Source organism: Lactuca sativa, chromosome 8, assembly GCF_002870075.4.
Source record: "Lactuca sativa cultivar Salinas chromosome 8, Lsat_Salinas_v11, whole genome shotgun sequence".
Lineage (NCBI taxonomy): Eukaryota > Viridiplantae > Streptophyta > Magnoliopsida > Asterales > Asteraceae > Lactuca > Lactuca sativa.
The window spans coordinates 179,343,689-179,366,484 of NC_056630.2; the positions used below are offsets into that span (position 1 = coordinate 179,343,689).

At 36.3% G+C, this 22,796-nt stretch overlaps 1 protein-coding gene across 1 annotated transcript in view; it reads right to left on the reverse strand.

Moving 5' to 3' along the window:
• Positions 1–22,796, reverse strand: part of LOC111885796 (protein LURP-one-related 10-like) — a 38,015-nt gene that overhangs the window by 987 nt on the left and 14,232 nt on the right. The gene's annotated exons all lie outside the window — the stretch shown is intronic.

The window sequence follows — 22,796 nt, forward strand, 5'->3', positions numbered from 1 at the left end:
AGTAAAAGATTCGTTGCTATTTTTTCTGTTTTCAGTTGTATTTAGCCTATTTGAAGTTCATTGTTTTAGCTGTTAAGTAGATGTAACCTTTTCCAGTTTTATTCATTCAATAAAGGCAATCATTCGGCTATCTTGTTCCCGATATACCCCTGTCAATTTTACTGTTAGATTAAGCCTTGCCCACCAACAAGTGTTATCAGAGCTTTGAGGTTTTGATCATTTGTGTATGCCCAAGATCATCAGATACGAAACCATGACAGTTGCATCCTCATCAAACCCACACAAAGACAGCCCGTATCCTCTACAATGCCCGATGCTAACCTCATCAAATTACAACACATGGTCGATTAACATGGAAGCCATTAAGGATGCCCATGGGTTATGGGATGCCATCGAGCCACCAACCGGTGTGGTTGTGGACGAGAAAAGGAGCAAGCAAGCTCGAGCCTTCGTCTTTCAATCGATCCCGAAAGAGATGCTTGCACATGCTGCCAAAAAGAAGACAGCCAAAGAAGAGTGGGATTCTCTAAAGTCATGGTATGTAGGTGTAGAACGAGTCCAGAAAGCAAGACTACGGGTGTTGAAAAGTGAATTTGAAGGACTTCAAATGAAAGAAACGGAGACCATGAATGAATATGCAGGGAAGATATCAGCTATGATCTCAAAGTTTGGAAGCGCAGGGGCAGTTTTGGAAGATGAAGAATTGGTGAGGAAGCTATTCGACACTGTCCCGAAAAGATTTATAAATCTTGTGGCCTCAATTGAACAAAGCTCCGACATGGAGTCCATGCCATTCGAGGAGGCAATTGGGCACTTAAAGGCTTATGATGATCGACTCCGACTCCGGAAGGCAAACTCAAGTGGTGATAATGCCTTGTTACTTGCAAGGTCGGAGGGCTCCTCAAGTCATCAAAGTCCAAGCAAGACCAGGGGTCAGGGGAGAGGTGCAAACAGTGACAGAGGTAGAAGAGGCAGTTCGTGAGGTCAGGGGTCGACTCGTGGAAGAGGTGGGCGTTTCGGTGGTAATTCACGACAAGAAGCAAATAACTCCAACCGGAAACCACGAGACAAAAGCCATATAAGATGTTACGAGTACCAAGAAATTGGCCACTATGCTTCCGAATGTAAAGCCAAGAAGCAGCAAGATCAGGAGGTGAACTTAGCTGCAGATGAAGATGGACCCGCTTTGTTGTTAACTGTACACGGAGAACAAAACACAAGTATGATTCTTCTGAATGAGGAGAAGGTGTATATGAACCAGTTAAAAGAAATAGAAGATAACAACATGTGGTACCTAGACTATGGGGCTAGTAACCACATGACTGGTTCTAAAGAGTTATTTGTAGAACTAGATGAAAAGGTGGCTGGACAAGTAACATTTGGAGACGGATCTAAGGTTCCTATTAAGGGGAAAGGTACTCTATTGTTTGATTGCAAAAATGGTGATCAGTTTATTATCCCAGATGTATATTATATCCCAGATCTACATAGCAATATAATTAGCCTGGGATAGATGAATAAGGAGGGATATGATATAGGAATGAAGAGGGAATTCCTGAGGATGTATGATGAAGCTGGCCGTTTGATCATGAAGGTAAAGAGGTCAAGAAATAGATTATATAAGATAAAACTCACACTTGGGAAGCCTACGTGCTTGGCTGTGAGTATGGTTGATGACTCATGGTTATGGCATGCATGTATGGGCCACACGAATTTCAAAATGCTGGAAGAAATGACACGGAAGCAAATGGTGACAGGAATGCCTCTAGTAACCCATCCAAAATAGGTGTGTGAAGGATTTATGGTAGCTAAGCAATCTAGACAAAGCTTTCCAAAGGCGGCCCAATGGAGAGCTAAGGAACCACTCCAATTGTTACACGCGGATCTTTGTGGACCCATCACACCTGCAACAAAGGGAGGCAATCAATACTTTTTACTAATTGTCGATGATTATTCCAGATACATGTGGGTGTACCTGATCAAAACCAAAGATAAGGCCTTTGGGATGTTCCAAAAATTCAAACTACAAGTAGAGAAGGAGAGTGGCCATATGATCAGGATGCTAAGAACTGACCGTGGGGGAGAATTTAACTCTAACCAATTCTTGGAGTTTTATGAAGAAGCTGGAATACGACGACAACTAACGACTCCACATATGCCCCAACAAAATGGCATAGTGGAACGTTGTAATCGAACGGTTCTGGAGATGACGAGATCGCTACTCAAGGCCATGACAATGCCGGATCAATTATGGGGTGAGACAGTGAGACACTCGGTATACTTGCTAAACAAAATCGGAACAAAGGCACTCAAGGACGTGATCCCGTACGAGGCTTGGAAGGGTTCAAAGCCTTCGGTGGCACACCTTAAGGTTTTTGGGTGTGTGGGTTTTTGTCAAGAAATTACAGGGCGTATCCAAATTAAGTGATCGGAGTGAAACCATGGTTTATTTAGGGGTGGAAGAAGGAACAAAAGGGTATCGACTGTACAACCGGATTGTAATTGCTAGAGATGTCGTGTTTGAAGAATCGAAATCGTGGCCTGGACTAAAGATACAATAGATGAGCCACTCACTACACCCTATTGGACAAATAACATAGCTAATGTTGTGGCCCAACCTCAACCAACCTAAGAACAAATAGAAGTGGATGATCCACAGTCACTACCGCTGACGCCGTTACCAAAAAACATGCTGTAAGCCTTTGAAAATTTGCAGTCGCCACCTGATAGTGATCCACGGTCAACACCTCCAAGCCAATATCCCAGTAATTACAAAGACCCACAGTCGACAACCTCATTTGATGATACCCCAGTAAAGGAATTTCGCTCAATTAATAAAATCTACTAGAACACTGAGAGAAGGAGCGATAACGAGGTACGGAGGCTGTATGAACGAAATCAAGAATTGTTGTTAATTGACGATGAACCCACAACATTTGAAGAAGCATCGATTGAAAGAAATTGGAAGCTAGCTATGGAGACAGGTAAAAAGGTGTGAAACCGTTACGATTTAGAACTACTCAATAAACACACAAATATCACGATGATGAAGACACTAAGACATATAAAAAATAACACAAGGAGATTTAACATTTTTCACTGGGTCAGAGTAATCAAGCTACGTGCACATACAAACCAGAAATATCTGATATATGACAATCAGTGTTGATATACACACACTCACATACGCTATTTTCTATGCATACTCTTAATATTACAATCAATGAGATTATTTATAGTGATGTTGACCTAAATCTTATGGGCTGGTTCATGGGCCTATGATGCCGTCGGCATAGACCGACCTTGAATCCACATACCCAAATTTTCAATTGAGGTAGAAAATGCACTTGTTTACTAAAGGGGAGGGAGTAGAGAACACCAAAGGCAAAGCTCATGAGATGAACTTCACCGCCCATAGTTGCGCTTTGGTACATGCATTCACTACCAAAGCTTCATACTTTAGTCTTCAACTGCCGCTTCACTTCTTTTAAACCATGACTTCGCTTTCTACTGATGCCTTGCCTCTTTCTAGCTGCGATCCTTGGTCAAGAGTATCCTCTATCTATGAAACCTTCACTAAGTGAATACTCCATGGCTATTCTCTAGACCAAATCTCATAACCGTGTTCCTTGGTTTGGTGTTAGATCATGCTTAACACCCAACAATCTCTCACTTGTAGCCTGTAGGCTAATCGAACCTCTATTGACCTCCAAGCAATACAACCAACAATATTTCTTTCTTGTGATTTTGTAAAGCCGTAAATTTCCAAACAAAATTTTCATTTCAAAATCACATTAATTTCATTATCACAACCATAAAAATCACCAAATATCGAGTTATAAAAAGCACATGTTCATTAATTGTTTAAAACACAATCCAAGATCCTCCAAAAACATATCTCCAACTCGTGTTTTTACTATCAAGCCGGTGTCTTCCTGTGATCCTGAGAAGTACCTAAAACACATAACATAAAACACGGTAAGCGCAAAGCTTAGTGTGTAACCCCCGTAGATCCGGGCTAGTCAATTTAGAGACGATAGGCGTCAAAAATGGATTTTTTATGAAAGATTATTTAGAATGAATAATCTTAACTAAGTTATAGTATATGTTACAAGGTTTCCGTGCATATAAAGAACGCCGAAATCCGAGTTATAACGAAGAAGTTATGACCTGTCGAAGTTTCGCGGCAGAACCGACACGACGCTGAATGACGTAAAAAGTGAATTTATGTTAGAGTGATATTTAGCCTTAGCAATCTAAACAAAATTCGTAGAGTTCGTTAAACCATGAGTGTGCATAAAAAGAACGTCCAAATCTGACTTCGTATGAGGAAGTTATGATTTTTCTAAGTTTCGACTTAGCGGTATGCAACCCGAATACTCAATTTGAGATCGAGTGGTTTTTAGCCGAAACAATCTAAACGAGAATCGAAGATCTCATTAATTGTATTGAAACGATGAAAAGATAGGCAAAAACGGGCGTCGGATAAAGAAGTTATGATTTTATAACGGAGTTTTCCTGTCCCGGCCTACTAAAAATAAATAATAAAAATAAAGTCAAAATTAGCCGACGGAGTCTAAAAGAAAGTTGTAGAGTGTAGTCTCACCTACGCGGGGATATAAAGAACGTCAAAAACAGAGTTCGTATGAGGAAGATATGAATTTTTGAAGTTTATTTAATAATTTCGGTATTTAAAATTAATTAAAAATATCCGATATTATCCAGGGGGGGGGGGGGGAGTCAGCGTTCTTATCCTCATTACGCCCAGCGTAATGTAGAATTACGCCCAACGTAATTCATGTTTCAGCCCCCTATAAAAGGGTGTCGAGGGCAACCGACTTCTTTGCTCATTTCTTCCCTTTTTCTCGCGTTTTCGTATCGTTTTTCGTGTAAGAAATATCCCGAAGCCCCAGTATCATTCCCGAGCCCCGAAGCAAGTCCCGAGGCCCCAAAGATCCCGAGAAGTGCGATTCCCGAGCTGAAGCTCTGCCCGCGAGGAGCCCGGTTTTTGTGAAGATCTTCCAGATCTACCGAAGAATACTACTTCTACAAGTTGTAGTGCTGTCCGATCATCTTCTAATCAAGTGAGTGTGTGGTTATTTTCTTCTAACGCATAATTATGAAGTATTTTATACAAAATATGTGTTATGTGTATAATTTTGTTGTTATGTGTGTGAATGTATATTCACTTTCTTCTATCTGATAGATCTGATTTATTCTCTATGAAATACGTGTTATGTGGGTGTGCCTCATCTGTTATGTGGAATAGGTATTGAATGAGAATGTTATACAGGTTTTAAACTATGTATAAAAATATATATTTTTATCTACTAATATGTTGGGTAGAACATGGGTAGATAGCTGATGTGTGATAAACAGATGAGAGGCCCCGATGTTGTTGTTGTTGTTGATCTAGTTATTTAGCGAGTATGGATTAGACCAAGAGGTTAATTTTAGATCCGGGAGTATGGATCAGGTAAAGAGATAAAAACTTGTTATTAGTCCGGGAGTATGGATTAAGACTAAGTTAATTGTCCCTAGTCCGGGAGTATGGATTGGGCAGAGTTATTGATCCGGGAGTATGGATCAGATCAGGATTAGGGTATAGTTAATTGTCCTTATTCCGGGAGTATGGATTGGGTACAATTATTGATCCGGGAGTATGGATCAGATCAGGAGGTTAGTTTCAAATCCGTGAGTATGGATCAGGTAGTTTTAGATCCGTGAGTATTGGATCAGGTGAAAAAGATTTGTTTTAGATCCGTGAGTATGGATCGGTGAAGAGGATAGTTTTAGATCTGTGAGTAGGGATCAGGTAAAGAGGAAAATTTTAGATACGAGAGTTTAGATCGTGTCGTTGTGAGGATCGATGGGGTGGGATAAGAGTTGCCTTTATATGGTGAAATTGTACAAGTTTGAATGCTCTATATTTATAAATTTATGATATAACATTGTGGGATGAAAACCCTATATGCTCACCAGGCTCCCAAGCCTGACCCACTCAGTTTTCTTTGTATCACAGGTATCGATACGAAGACATATTTCACAGAGAGATTTAAAGGAGATATAAATCATTAGTGTAATTGAATGTAAGTTCTGTTTATGCTTATATGTCTGTATCGGAACATGACATCCCGAGGTTTTATTATTAAATGAAAATACATTCTCTTTGAGAAATGTTTTGATAAGTTATTATCATATCTTGTTTCGGGAACAAATTCCACAACCGTTTTCTTTAAAAGATTACTCTGATTTTATAAAAACAAAGCATAAACAAATCGGTCTTTTCTGGCCGTGAAAATGGGGATGTCACATAGTGAGTTTCCTAAAATACCACAGATATCTCATTAGCCTCTCATGGCTATACTCAGATAAGAACCTCCGGTCAATGTGTCTCAGTAGGACCCTCCGGTCCCAGAACTCGGGTGGACCCTCCGGTCCCAACTCAGTAAGCTTAGAGTAATACCCATCATAAATGACAAAGACATAATGCATGATATCACAATACTCAATATAAACACATAAGACCCTCCGGTCACACACAAAGTTACAACTCTAGGTAAGTATAGTGAGAAGACTCACCTCGTTAGAAATCGGATAACCTCGAACTCAAATCACCGGTCTAGCCTCCGCCTAACACATACGATAATTATCTATAATTAATGAAAGCTCTCAAAAAGCTAGACTAAACCCTTCTACAAACTCACAGAAGGATAAAATACCATTTTACCCTTCCATGGCCTTAATAGCCCACAAATTAACCAAACCCTAAAAGTCAACTAAAAGTCAACAACAACACGTATGCCGCGTGTACCAGCCCTCTACGCTGGGCATACTCCATCGCCATGCATGCATCTGGGATTCTCGACCCTACGCTGCGCGTACTGGGATTACGCTCAGCATACGTCCCAGTTTTGGTCTTCCTACTCATTTGGTCTTAATCCGTTAAGACCTTAACTCAAATCTCATATCTGGACGCCCTAAAGGCTCATACTCCATAAAGTCTAAACACCAAAAGTCTCACTCTCTATTCTCAAGAATGCTCATATCTCATACATGGGTTGGTTTAAGCGTCCAAGTATCGATTTTTATGACTCTACACCACTAAAAACACTTAAAAGAGCTGATAATAAACTCTGCAGCTTAATATCTCATTAATAATCCAACTTTGGGACCAAATCCCTAAAATAAACTAAAATGATGCACAAATCAAAAGGGTGAGAAAGCCTTGAGCTTTATACCTCTAACTGAAGCTCCAACCACAAATAAGGTCCGATCAAAAGCCTGGACTCCCACTCCTTCTTCTTCAATGCTCCTTATTAACTCCAAAGAAAGCACAAGAACACTTAATAGCTCACAAATTGACACACAAGCTCAAGGGAAAAGAAATTAGGTTTGAGAGGGTTGATATTTGGGAATGGTGGCCTGAAATGAGACTATCATGTCCTTTAAATATGGACACACGCTAAATTAGGGTTTTTACTCTGGGCCTAGTATGCCCAGCGTACCCTATGGTACACCTAGCGTACTAGGTGGCTTTCGCTTCAAAAACACGCACATGAGTACGCTGAGCATACACACACGAACGCCCCGCGTACTCATTTACCACCTTTTCTCAAATAAGGGTCAAACTTGACAATTATTAAAAAGAACAAGGGTTTATAAGGTATACTTGGTCTTGGGATGTTACATATTTGCTATAGTTATGAGGAAGGACGGTTGAAGTCATACACAACTTCACGATTGGTGCTTGTGGTTTGCAAAAGGTATCACATTAAGGTTAACTATCACAAACGCTACGTTGCTGGTCATCATGTTTTCATTTTCTTGCATGATTGGTCCTTTGGGACTTAAATATTATGTTTGAATTGTTACTTTTTTTAAATGAAAAATATGCCCTTTGACCAGATATGAAAAATCCAATACACCTCGAGGACAATTTTCGTAATTATACTCCCCTCTCTTTACCCTTTCTCTCTCTTACACTTAATAACTATATTTGTCTCTACATCCTCACCACCCTAGCTGACCATCTCCCATATCCCTCTATCATAAATAGAAATGTCTCCTCTGTCATCTACCCTACGTCCTACATAAACTACCATCATCGCCTTTCCACAAACCCCATTGGATTACTTGCAAGAAATTATTTCATAGCCAACACAACCTCCTCCTCTATCTCCACCATAGCAACAAATATTTTAGAAAGAGATTGTTGGATAAGTGAAGTTATATGGTGGTTGTGAAGGGCTACTAGAGCCTTCATGACCATAATTCAACTGAAAACCATGATTGGAGTAATAAGTGTCTCATACATATTGCCTCGACCAAGTTTTGTTGAAAAACACAAAAGGAAGAGGAATTAGAGATAGATTCAAAAGTGCTTCCAGATTAAATGTGGAAATATAGAATATTGCTTAAGAGAGATTTGGTAAGTACTTTTGATGTTGTATTGTCAGATCCTGACCGTCAACGGAAAGGTCGCGATTGCGATGTAATACTTTGGATCACAATTAACACATATTGAGTAATACAAGGATTTATGATTACATTACATTCTTCCATAAATCCGGTATGAGGAATTACATTGTTGACAATCTAACAGACGATAACTACTTAAACAACTTCTGCATAATGTAAGTTAAAGTGGAAAAAAAAGGCCTAACATGTCGGCCAACCATTTAAACAAGAAATGTATTATTCCATGACACACAAGGTGTGTCTTGCAGCTCCTAGGTTCCTGAAGACACATACGTTTGAAAACAATACGTCAAGAATAATGTTGGTGAACTTTATATGTTTTGACTATGTTTTTATCAAGGTTGTAAAAATTGTTCGACGGTCGGCTGGTATTAAGAGATTAATCGTTCTTGGCGGGGATTAATCGGGACCATAGATTATTAACAAAATATTAAAATTAATCAAATATTTATATATCTCAAGAAAAACAAGTACTTCAAAAATTAGAAAATAAGAAAATTTGAAATTTGAAAATACGAAAATATGAACATTTTGGTATTATATTTGAAATTTTGAAAATTTGAAAATTTTGGAGTAAAAAAAAGAGTTGGTTTTTTGAATTTTTTTTGACCTTTTTTCACTTTTTTTTTCGACCTTTTCAACTTTTGTTGAAAGATTAATCCCTCCAAGACCAATTAATCCCGCCAAAGCCGACTAATCCTAAATTTCCGATTAATACCCTAATCCTCAACGGTTGGAGAACGTCAAACGATTAATCCACGATTAATTTCCGATTATCCCGATTTCTACAACCATGGTTTTATAGTCAAAACTGTGTTTAGACTAATGAATTATAAAAGTAAAAGGCAACATGTTCTACCCTTGTAAACATATACAAGTAAAATATATTTGTTTATCGTTTTGGCTTCTTGTGTTTTTATAATAAAAAATGTGTATAGACCAATGAATTATAAACATATAAAGTGCAAAATGTTCTACCCTTGTAAATCCATACAAATAAAAGAGGGTTTTTTAATCGTTCCGACTTCATGTATTTTTATAATCACAAGTGTGTTTAGACTAATGAGTTATAAAAGTGCCAAGTATAATGGGTTTTACACTTTTAATCCCACACACGTAAAAAAATATTTGTTTGTTTACATAAATTATCAAAACTAAGTTATAAAAGTGCCAAGTATAAAGGGTTTGCGACCCGACTCGCCGAGTCAGATGAGCGACTCGTCGAGTCCTTTACATGCCATCACCATACAGTTGATTGTAAACGATTTCAATGCATCCAATTCATAGATCTGGACTTCTAGGGCTTGCATAACACGTAAAGTTGCCAACTTTACGTGCATACATAGTGATATGAAGCTAAAACATCAAACTAGGTTAGAAATGGAGACCTAAGGTTTGGGATAGGGCCTTGGTTGAATAAGGGTAGCTACCTTGAGCTCCTGGAGCTCAAGGGTGTCCAAATCTGAAGTCCATAACCCCATGAGAGCTCCAATTCTCGGGGTTATCCTTGAAATGACCTAAAAGTGACAAAAACAAGCATAGATGAAGATCTAATAAGGGAATGATCAAGTTTGAGGCTTGATTACCGAAAGATGTAGTAAATGAGGTGTTGCTCCTGGATCTTCTTCTTCTCCTTTGAACCTTCTACCTTCTTCTTCTTCTACAAGCTCCAAAATGCACAAATTCACTTCAAATTGGCAAGAAATCACTCAAACTCACTAATGGAGGATTAGGGTTTCGAAGAAGGTGTTGTGGAAGTGATGGTCGCTGGAGTGGGGGGCTATAATGACGTTTAAATAGGGTACAAACCTTAAAGATTAGGTTTTCATCCAGCCTGGCCGACTCGCCGAGTCGGGAATATTGACTTGTCGAGTTGTCCCACTAATCTCCGCGTGCTGTCCCGTATGTACTCGACGAGTTAGGGCTTCCGACTCGTCGAGTAGCCCTTATAAAATGGAAAATAAAATAATTAAAATTACATACCAGGAATGAGGCGTTACATGAGTTTTGCAGGGATTGAACTCCCGACCTCTGACCCGACGTGGGTATTAAAACAGGTACCTTTTCCCAGCTAATAGATGTGTATTTCATAAAGAGGCCCCAACATTTATGTGAATTATACAATTTAGGACTCAAGGGGTATAGTAACCATCCGTTTCTTACAAAGGTTGACATCATGGGCCAACATTTAATAAATATTTTCATTTTATGTCATCTATCTTATTTCAAATTTACATTATTATGTATTGTGTTTAGATATATTTCATACTACTAAAAGTTTTATATTAACTTTAAAATATAAAAAAAGAAATTACGACATTAAATAAGAGCTAATTGATACGTTCAAAACAAAATCAATACTCGAAATGTTTTACTAAACCTTTTTATCATAAATTTAAGTTTTAGTTTTATGAAACAAAGACAAATATTAAACATGTTTATGGTTTTATAAAGATTTTTTGTTTTTGTTTTATAAATTTAAATATGAAATATAGATATTAAAATAATAAAACCATGAGACCGATTTATGAAGTACACATCTACGTCCTCAAATTGCTTAATAATGAAAGTGGACTGTAAGGACTTAAAATAATACATAGGAAGAATTGCTAAAAAATATTGTTTAATACAACATCATATTTATTAAAAAGCCGAACACATACATCTGGACTATTGCTAGATATTTATATTACAATGTTTGATACTATTGAATAGCACTTCTTAATAGTTACACAAACTTCAAAAAAAAATCGAAAGCAACATTTTTTCTTCGGCACTAGGATACAACTAATTAACATGTCCGAGAAATTTATAAAAATAGCCATTTACACTAATGGCATTATAAAAATAACCAAAAGAAATCGAAATTACAAAAATAGCCAACGATTTCGCAGATGGAGATGCCCCATCTGCGAAATGACCTTCTCATCTGCGAAAGTACAAGCACCTAAAGCACAGCTGTGCTTTAGGTGCTTGTACTTTCGCAGGTGGTTTTAATATATATATATATATATATATATATATATATATATATATATATATATATATATATATATATATTATTTTTTTTGCTGTATATATAGGAGTAAAATCGCAGATGGAATAGGTCCATCTACGATTTACTCTCACTCTATCTGCGAAATCGTGGTTTTTTTTGTATATTTTTTTGTATTTTTTTTAAGTTTGACTATGAAATGAATTGGTTTGACTACGAAATCATGTTGCTATATAAAAAGTTTTGTAGAAAAAATATCATTTTGGTTGTTATTTGTTTAGGAACTTTCTCTACAATTTGCTCAAAAAATGATTGAATAGTTGGTTTGTCTTGTAACCGGTGGGAGATGGCAAGTTAATGGAACTAATCTGGAATACATATGTCCACAGGGAGGTATTTCTGAACTTGCTTTGATATTTTCTGAGTATATTAGTTATAGTGATTTTGTATCTTTGGTAAGAAGCAAAATTGGTTTGTTAGACAAATATAGAATTAGTCTTCGTTTCCACCATCCTGAATTAAATTATTATATAGCTATAGTTGAAGACATGGATGTTAGAATGTTGATAAACGTAATCAAATGTAGTGGAGGAAGGGTTGTGAAAGTGTTTGTGGTTGTTGATGAAGTTGAGGAGGTTAATGGGGGTGGTGAAACTGGAAACTAGCTTGTTGGTAATTTATGCAGTTATAAAGGGAGCAACGATCCGATAGGTACTTTCAATACTCCTAGTGTACCTCAGTTTCACAGTGTTGCTGAAAATGTTAATGTTAGTTATTCACCTATTCACTATGTGGATCTTGAGAATTACAAGTCTGTTGGTGATGATGATGTTGGTACATATCTTAATCATGTGGGTGGTCGTTGTGATGATGTTTCCGAACAAGAAGTTAAACTTATGAATAGGCGTGTGGTAGATAAAACTAAAAAGAAAAAAAAATTCAAGTCAAAAAAATGAAAAAAATCATGTTTACGGGCATTATGTTGATGTTGTTAATGTATGTTTAGATATAAGCGAGCTACAAAGCAATTCCGATAGAGATGAGTTGGGTGCTGAAGTTAAAGCTAAGTTTCCCGATAACCTTTTTCACGGTATGCCCCCTGTACCAGCATGGCCAGTTGATATTAATGAAGATATCCCAACACAGATGGTAGACATGAATCTTCAAAATATTCAATGTGAGAGTATATTTAAGAACAAAGAACTTTTAAAGCGGTGTATTGGTAAAAAATGTCGTCGAGAAGGTTTCCAGACGAGGACAAGTAGATCCACCAAATCAAGGTATGAAGCTGTGTGTGTTTCAAAAAAATGTTCTTGGTTACTAAGAGCAAAAGCAATTAAAAATTCTGATGGACTTTTCCAAGTGAATAAATTTGTTGATGTACACACATGTTCTTCAACATTGTTGCAACCTAATCATCGACAAGCAAACAAATATGTTTTGGGTGAATATGTTGCTGATGTTTTGGCTGAAGACTATAGTAGAGTTTATCGGGGAAAAGAAATTGTTAATGATATGAATGCTCAATTGAATATCAATATCTCATACCATCAGGCATGGCGTGCGAAGCAATATGCATTTTTGTCGTTAAGGAGTACGAAAGAGGATTCTTTTACCAAACTTCCGGCGTATTGTTACAACTTGGCCAAACATAATCTGGGTACTGTCACACATATTAAAACAGATGCTAATGATCGCTTTGAGTTTTTGTACGTCGCACTCGGTTGCTTGGTTAGTATTATCATATTATATTAATTTTTTAATATTTATTTTGGTGTATTTGAATAGATATACAATGTATTGTAGGTATGCGCTTTTGTCAATTTTTATAAACCGACCCTAGTAGTAGATGGAGCTCACCTAAAGGGCGAGTTCAAAGGTACCATGTTACTTGCAGTTACTAAGGACGGACAAAACCAAATATTACCGGTTGCATATGGTATATGCAAAAATGAGTGTACTGATTCTTGGACATGGTTTTTTCAAAAACTACGTGATTGCATAGGAAATATGCAGGAACTTACAATTATATCTGATAGGTCTCCATCTATAGCAACATCCGTTGCCAACATTTTTCCTCACGCTCATCATGGAATATATGGTGTCCATTGTATTTCAACATAGTATCTAGATTCGGCAAGAGTAAGACGGTTAAAGGAATTTTTTGGGAGGCGTGTAGGGCGTACACAGTTAATGCTTTTGATGATGCCATGGATGTTATGAAAAAGACAAAAGAACCAGTATGGGAGTACTTAAAAAGTATAAATCCAGAAACTTGGTCAAGAGCACATTTTAAAGGGAACCGATACAATCTTATGTTGTCCAACAGTGCGGAGTCTATAAATGCATTATCTAGACACGCACGTAAGGTACCAATACTTATGTTGATCGATTTTTTTCGTGCTACAATGCAACAATGGTGGTTTCAAAGACGTAACTTTGCAGGTATTAAGTAAATTTTTTATATTAATGTTTTATTAATTTTGATGTTATTGATCTTAACTTCTTCATTTTGGCTCTTTTTTTAGCGGAAGCAACAACAATACTTACCCCTTGGGCGGATGAAATTGTAAAAGAAAACAAGAAAACTTTTACCAAATGGGATGTTCGCATGATCTCAAATACGAAATGCGAGGTCAAAAAGGGGGCACAAAATATGATTGTTGATTTCAAACATATGACATGTACATGTAGGCATTGGCAACTTGATGGGATACCTTGTGGTCATCTCATAAGTGATGGGTTTTGGTCATAAGACATCCTATGTGCTCATACAAACCCTAAAGCTTGGATCTAGGTTTCTCTATTATACATACTTTGAATCCAAGACTATATACCCTAATTCTAGCATATGGAAATTAGAATTCACATGTAATTAGGTTTAAGAACATACCTTGATTGTTATATAGCAATAACAATCCAATTCCTCCTTGAATTGACCTTGGAAAGCTGAGAGTCACAAGTGTCACTCCTCTAATGGCTTACAAACACCATAAGCAAGTGGAGAAGGTATAAAGAGAGAGGAGGGAGGTAGGAATTCGTCCTTAGGACCTCTTAGGAAGGGTTAGACGAATTCCTAAGCCCTAGGGGGTTTATATAGGTGTAAAGATTAAGGTTTTAGTCCTTATCCTTATCTAGTTGCTTGTCCACCAAACAACCATAAGATAAGTCCTAGAAACCCTTATCCTAGTCGAATTCTAAGGGATTTACACCTCAAATTCGTTCACCATATATACAAGATAATCCTTACCTTATTTTGTAACTATCACATAATTACAATTCAGCCCCTCTAGTTTAATTAATTACACTTGATCACAAAATTAATTCTTAATTAATTATTGACCAATATTAATTAAACAAATATGATTTCTCCTTTAATATATTATTCTTATAACATATTAATAAATCATAATAACCTCTCTCTCTTTATTTATTTCTCCAATCAAGTTGCTTTGGTGAAGGCAACCCAAAAGGACCATGCACCATCGGGTCAAGTACATACCAAAATAGTTATGGACTTAGACACTAATCCAACAGTCTCCCACTTGGATAAGTCTAATAACTATTCTGCGTATGACTTCGGATCCCGATCTGCAATCGTAGCTTTCCAAAGCCGCTGTCAACTCTGATCATATCAAATACGCGTGTCCTTAGATAAGGGATCATATATTCCTCCATTCTAGATATCATATGAGATATGATTTCAAATCATTCTCTTTGTACTATATCTCGATTCCCGATTTATGACGACTGACTAATTGAACAAATCAAATTAGCCCTAGCCCGGCCGAGCATTTACGTTTGTCATCACTAAACCATCGAGGGGCCCAAAGATATCGCTTTTATCCTACTTTGAATAAAAGGAACGGATAAACTTTGATACAATGCTCGCTTGCACTCACGCACCGAATCACACACAACAATATGTTTTATAACACCAAGTTACTAGTGCGTTTACATATTATCAATGTGCAACCGATTCGCAAGATACAACTCACACATCTCGGTTTCAAGAATATAAGATGTTATCGTCTCACCAATCACTCGTGATACAATTCATGGAGTGATCCAAGTGAGCGTGGGTTTAATCCAATGCTCAAATCATATTCGTAAGCACTCATGAACGTTGCAGCAAAACATTTGCTTATGTCTAATACTTTTCTAGACAATCCACACACCAATTCACGACAGTCTTCATTCATATCTACTTCCAACATATGAACGACTGTGGCCCGTTTGAATAATTCGATTATTCTTAATAAACTCAATTATTCTGGAAGTCAAAACATGCAAATGTGAAACACAAGAATAATACTAATCCCATATGGCCTCAACCCTTTGAGCATAAATAAAACACCTTTTATTTATCACCATATTGATTACTCATTATTTGTAGTTCCGAGTAATCAACTTCTTACTTGAATTACAACACTTGTCCCATGCTCCTAGCATGCACACAATGTTTACCTATGGTTCTTACTTTGTGAAATATATCATATTGAACACATTTCCAATCATTCTCATTTCTCAACTCCAAATCCTTTTTCCATAAGTTAAAGAATATCAAATTCTTGCTACTTATAGAATATGCTAGATTCTAACATTCTATGCAACTTATCCTTTCGTAATGTCACTGCACCAAAGTCACAAAGACTATTGCCAATGATATTACAAAGTCCTCTATCGGAGATTGTGACAAGACAATTCCATAGACGTGATGTCTCTCACTCAAAGTACATTCTTTGAACATCCTTTTGCATAGAAGTTTCTAATCTAATCATAGATTTCTCAATATTCAATTCTCAATATGGACACACTTCCATATGTTCCATATGACAACTCATTCTTAATAGAATCTTATCTATTCGTAATGATGTCGATATGGTCCATCCAATATGGAAACATTTCCATATTTTCCAATACTATACTTCCAACTACTCACAAGGGACCAATCCTCGTCGAACTTGGATTGTCCTTTGATAGTTGTTTAATTATTTTAGTCAAAACCAATTCTAGTGCCTTTTCCCTCTAAATGCGCTCGACATTTGGAAAATTTTAGAATGGTCAAACATTAAAACATTTGCGATCGATCCTATACCCGAAGCGTATGGGACACGACGCATAATGTTTTATTTGCTATGTTCTCAAAATTCGAATTGTGAAGAGGGATGCCGTAATCATAATCGAAATTTTAAGAACACACTTTGTACCTTTGACTAAATTTTATTAACATTTCTCAACCTAAACCTTTAGATTTGAAATGAAGCATAATATTCTCTCCCTTAATTATAGCAAAACAACTCTTCAATTATTGCGACTTTGCAAAGTATGACTCATGTTTTCTATAATTAATATTGCTAACCTTGCAATACTTTCCTTAATAATCATACAATCATAACATTTATGCTCCCACTATCATGATGATTATTATAAAACATAACACTTATGCTCCCACTAGCTTCGACATGTATTCATAAACATCTTAACTTTCAGAAAACAATACTTATTGAATTTCTAAAGTTCATGTTTTTAATACTTAGTGCTTTGATAATCTTTTATCAAGGTTTCTTGAACTTATACACATTTGCCTTCGATAGTTCATATGTGTGTCTAAACAATTAAGACTAATTGCCAAACCTCACAATTCAAATTATGGAAAGGGATACCGTAACCATAATCGAATTCGAGAATGCAATTTTACAATCACTATCTTCTTAAATCTTTCTTAGTGAAAGCATTTCCTCACAATCATTTTCATGAAGGAGGAAATCTTATGACACTTAGATTTGAGCGATGTATGTGTTCCTATCCATGTGAATTTGTCAAAACCAAAGTTTACAACAAATTCAAACTCTTATGGTCGAACTTTCTTGATCTCGATTTCTTGCCTTTATGGTAGCACAGCTGCCCACCATGTCTTCCAAGTAGTTAAGCAGCTCACCCTTTCCTATCAATGTACCGTTCATTGATTAAGGTGCTTTGCCTTTTATGCGTTCAAAATGAGAACTCATAGAACTCACATGCATAATTAACTCGATTGGATTGGCACAGAATCAAAATAATGTCAACACGATAGGTTGTAAACCTCAACTCGTGTGCTAGTGATGATCGATAAGGTTTATTTGATTTGTTCTTGAAACCTTTCAAGACCATTAAGACTCCCACTGACTCCTTGACATATAAGATTCTCTTGTCAATAAACATTTCTTGACAAACAAATATTCAAGAGTTAGTGTAGTTTTTATCAAAACACTTCATAAATTGGTCCTAGTTGGTCTTTGTCTTATCCAAGACATCACAACTTTCCACATTTAATGAAAGTTACAAACCTTCTTAATACCTTTCACTCAATGTCACAATCTTAACTTTAAGATTTGTTATTGGAATGAAGTATGATTGACTTGTTGATTTAACCATTTCTTCAATTCTTGATTCCTCTTCTTAGACATACAATTGTACTAAGACTCACTTAGAGGATCAATGGAGATATGGTTCTTAATCATTAAGACCTATCATAAAGCATAAAAGGTAATCTCCCTTCATCTTAGAATGGAGTAACTTTTATCTTTCTGCCTACTTGATTCTTCTTATTCGTTTTGCTATTGATTTAAACCCTTTAATCAATTCAGAATTACACCTAATCATGTAAGTATAATCATATTTACTAAACCTTTAGTAAATCATGACGAATATCATTTTTACTCTTATGGTGGACTTGATCAACACGCAACATTGTGTGCTCGATCTCTTAGTCCTTCACTTGACACCTTGTCAACGAATTAGTCTAATTTCCATATATGAAATTTCTCATTCATCGTCCAACCAAGTTGCATGATTCCAAATTTCTCTCCAATTGAAACTTGGGCGATGAGAAAACTCTCCCTATTTGGTAAATTCTCGACTTTTCCATAAACACCATAAATAAGAATCATATCCATTTGTTGTAGAAATATGCAAACACCAATTTTCATAACGATTTCATTGCAAGGAAATAAACAAATAAATAAATAAGTCAAACGAAAATTTATTTTATTTATAAAAGCAGCGGAAAACATATGTCCTTACAATGCAAAATCCATTGAAAACTATGTATTTCAAAAGAAAAATTTCTAACAACTCTATCATAACTATCTAAGATCAAAATCTAATCTTCAAGTCCATGCGATCAAGATCCATTCCTTGTGATTAGATTCATCTTGCTCTTTCACCAAGCTTCCTTTCTTTTCACCGATCCTGTAAAACATTCAAATGCAATCTTATTACATTATGTATTAAGAATTAATGAGTAGGAACTTAATGGAGTTAGATAGTGGATTTTACCTGAAGCGCAACCATACTCTTTGACTCTCCCATCTTCTGGACTCTTCAGGCTCTTTGGGCAGACTTGTATCCAACGCCCTTTCTTTTGGTAGCAAACGCAGGTCAGTTCTCCTAGAACGTCCTCGGAAGTATGGTCGGTTGACTCTCCCAACAAATACGCTCCATTGCTTCGCCAAATCATTTCTGATTCAGCAGCAATGAGCATGTAAGTTAGGTCAATGAGGTTGTCGTCATGATCCATCATATAATACTTTCTTTTGAACTCATTATATGATTCTGGAAGTGACTGCAAAACCCAATTCACAGCCAACTCATTTGGGAATGACACGCCCAACATTATCAACCTATCAATGTGTGATTTCATTCCTAGAACGTGGGCACACACGGGTTTACCATCTTCATGTTTCATTTCCAATAGGGCTTTAGTGATATTGAACCTTTCAATTCTTCGATCTTGTGGGTTGGGGAGAACAATAGGAGGAGGAGGAGGAAGTGAAGCATGATTTCTTGTTCCTCGATTGAATCGTGGAATACCATCTTCATGTGGAATGCTTGTTCCACGGGATTTGGGAAGACCATAGTTGTTGAACTTTGACATCTACAAAACGGGAGAAAAAAACAAATTCAAGTTAGTTGATTGATTGAGTCCTTAGTAAATCACCCAAATGAAATACTAAGGCTAGGACCCAACACAATATTCTACAACTCGGGAGAGGGATGCCGTAACCCAAATTGCAGAACATTTGAAGGTAAGTGAATGACGATTCACTAATTTCCACCATGAAAAACGAAAAGAAATTTAAGTTTTAAATCTATGAAAACTCCTAGATCCTTTGAGATTCATTGAACTTTCAATGGCATGCTTAAATCTCGATATGCCCCTCTAGTTTGTGACTGGGATGCCGAGGATCACAAAGCGGGTGTGAATAACCATGCAAACTTACATGGTGCCCTCACATGTTACAGTCACCTATTCGATGTGCCGGTAAACCACACACGCTCCACCGAACTATGACAAACATCGAGTCACCCTTTGCTACCTTTGCTTAGAGCCATTTAGTGTGCTGGTTAACCACACACGCTCCACTAACGTCTTCGCAAGGGCACAAAGTGTAATTTCATGGAATTGCATCAATTCACTTTTGCCTAAGTAACTAAGATTGGGAATTTTATGAAAAACATTTAGTTACTTTAGTAATTCATTATACTTATAATGGAAGGTTTCGTCCTATCCTACCCGTTCGGCTAACGACCCTCCACTAGTCAAGAGTGCGGTGGGTAAGAGTGGATACCCATTCAATCGACATTTTATAGGCAATTTCCTTAAACACCCCTTATAGACCAGCTTCGTGAATAAGGCCTACTAACGGTAAGGCTGACTTTTACTCATACATATATATAATGTTAGACTTTTTATGTTATATATATAGTATAGGGTGTATTTTAACACTTTTAAAATACTATGTGGTCTAATTTAACAATTATACTTTTAATTCAATTAAATTGTAAACCTAAACTTTTATGGATTTATTAAATCTCTTTTAATTATATACCTTAATTAATTAATAAAACCATAAGGGTGTGATTTGAACTTTTTCAAAACTATACTAGAGTTTTAGAATTTAACATTCCTAATTAAACTTTTAATCAACTTTTAAATTCCAAAACTTGAGGGCAAGTTTTGAAACATTTCAACACATTAGGGTTTAGAATTTAAATATACATCAAAATTAAACTATTTAATCAAAATTTAAATTCCAAAACTTGAGGGCAAGTTTTGAAACCTTTTTCAAAACATTAGGGTTTCAACTATTTAAATTTCAAAACAACAAAACTTTTGGGGTTCAAATTTAAACTATAAAACCTAAAAGGCCAAATATGAAACTTTTCACAACAACAAGGATCAAATAAAAAATAATTCAAATTAACATTTAATCACATAATTATCCATATTTGATGATTTCTTGCAAAATAATTTATCAATTTAGTCAAAATAATTAATCAATTATCTTATAAGGAAACAATTATCTTATTAATTGATAAATATCTTCAATTAGATCAAAAATACAGTCAAATATATCATATAATCGGATTAATATTGATCTAACATGATAAGGTAACTATCCATAAGCAAAAACAGCAAGAAATCCCGAAGTACCCTCCATCTGACGAGTTGACTCGTCGAGTCAGACTTGGACTCGTCGAGTCTGCATGGACTCGGCGAGTTCAGCCATGGACTCGGCGAGTCCAGCCTCCAGAATCCAAAAAATCGGATTTTCCAGTTATACCAAGCATCAATACAATTGAAACCAAGCTAGGCTCTGATACCACTGATGGGTTTTGGTCATAAGACATCCTATGTGCTCATACAAACCCTAAAGCTTGGATCTAGGTTTCTCTATTGTACATACTTTGAATCCAAGACTATATACCCTAATTCTAGCATATGGAAATCAAAATTCACATGTAATTAGGTTTAAGAACATACCTTGATTGTTATATAGCAATAACAATCCAATTCCTCCTTGAATTGACCTTGGAAAGCTGAGAGTCACAAGTGTCACTCCTCTAATGGCTTACAAACACCATAAGCAAGTGGAGAAGGTATAAAGAGAGAGGAGGGAGGTAGGAATTCATCCTTAGGACCTCTTAGTAAGGGTTAGACGAATTCCTAAGCCCTAGGGGGTTTATATAGGTGTAAAGATTAAGGTTTTAGTCCTTATCCTTATCTAGTTGCTTGTCCACCAAGCAACCATAAGATAAGTCCTAGAAACCCTTATCCTAGTCGAATTCTAAGGGATTTACACCTCAAATTCGTTCACCATATATATAAGATAATCCTTACCTTATTTTGTAACTATCACATAATTACAATTCAGCCCCTCTAGTTTAATTAATTACACTTGATCACAAAATTAATTCTTAATTAATTATTGACCAATATTAATTAAACAAATATGATTTCTCCTTTAATATATTATTCTTATAACATATTAATAAATCATAATAACCTCTCTCTCTTTATTTATTTCTCCAATCAAGTTGCTTTGGTGAAGGCAACCCAAAAGGACCATGCACCATCGGGTCAAGTACATACCAAAATAGTTATGGACTTAGACACTAATCCAACAGTCTCCCACTTGGATAAGTCTAATAACTATTCTGCGTATGACTTCGGATCTCGATCTGCAATCGTAGCTTTCCAAAGCCGCTGTCAACTCTGATCATATCAAATACGCGTGTCCTTAGATAAGGGATCATATATTCCTCCATTCTAGATATCATATGAGATATGATTTCAAATCATTCTCTTTGTACTATATCTCGATTCCCGATTTATGACGACTGACTAATTGAACAAATCAAATTAGCCCTAGCCCGGCCGAGCATTTACGTTTGTCATCACTAAACCATCGAGGGGCCCAAAGATATCGCTTTTATCCTACTTTGAATAAAAGGAACGGATAAACTTTGATACAATGCTCGCTTGCACTCACGCACCGAATCACACACAACAATATGTTTTATAACACCAAGTTACTAGTGCGTTTACATATTATCAATGTGCAACCGATTCGCAAGATACAACTCACACATCTCGGTTTCAAGAATATAAGATGTTATCTTCTCACCAATCACTCGTGATACAATTCATGGAGTGATCCAAGTGAGCGTGGGTTTAATCCAATGCTCAAATCATATTCGTAAGCACTCATGAACGTTGCAGCAAACATTTGCTTATGTCTAATACTTTTCTAGACAATCCACACACCAATTCACGACAGTCTTCATTCATATCTACTTCCAACATATGAACGACTGTGGCCCGTTTGAATAATTCGATTATTCTTAATAAACTCAATTATTCTAGAAGTCAAAACATGCAAATGTGAAACACAAGAATAATACTAATCCCATATGGCCTCAACCCTTTGAGCATAAATAAAACACCTTTTATTTATCACCATATTGATTACTCATTATTTGTAGTTCCGGGTAA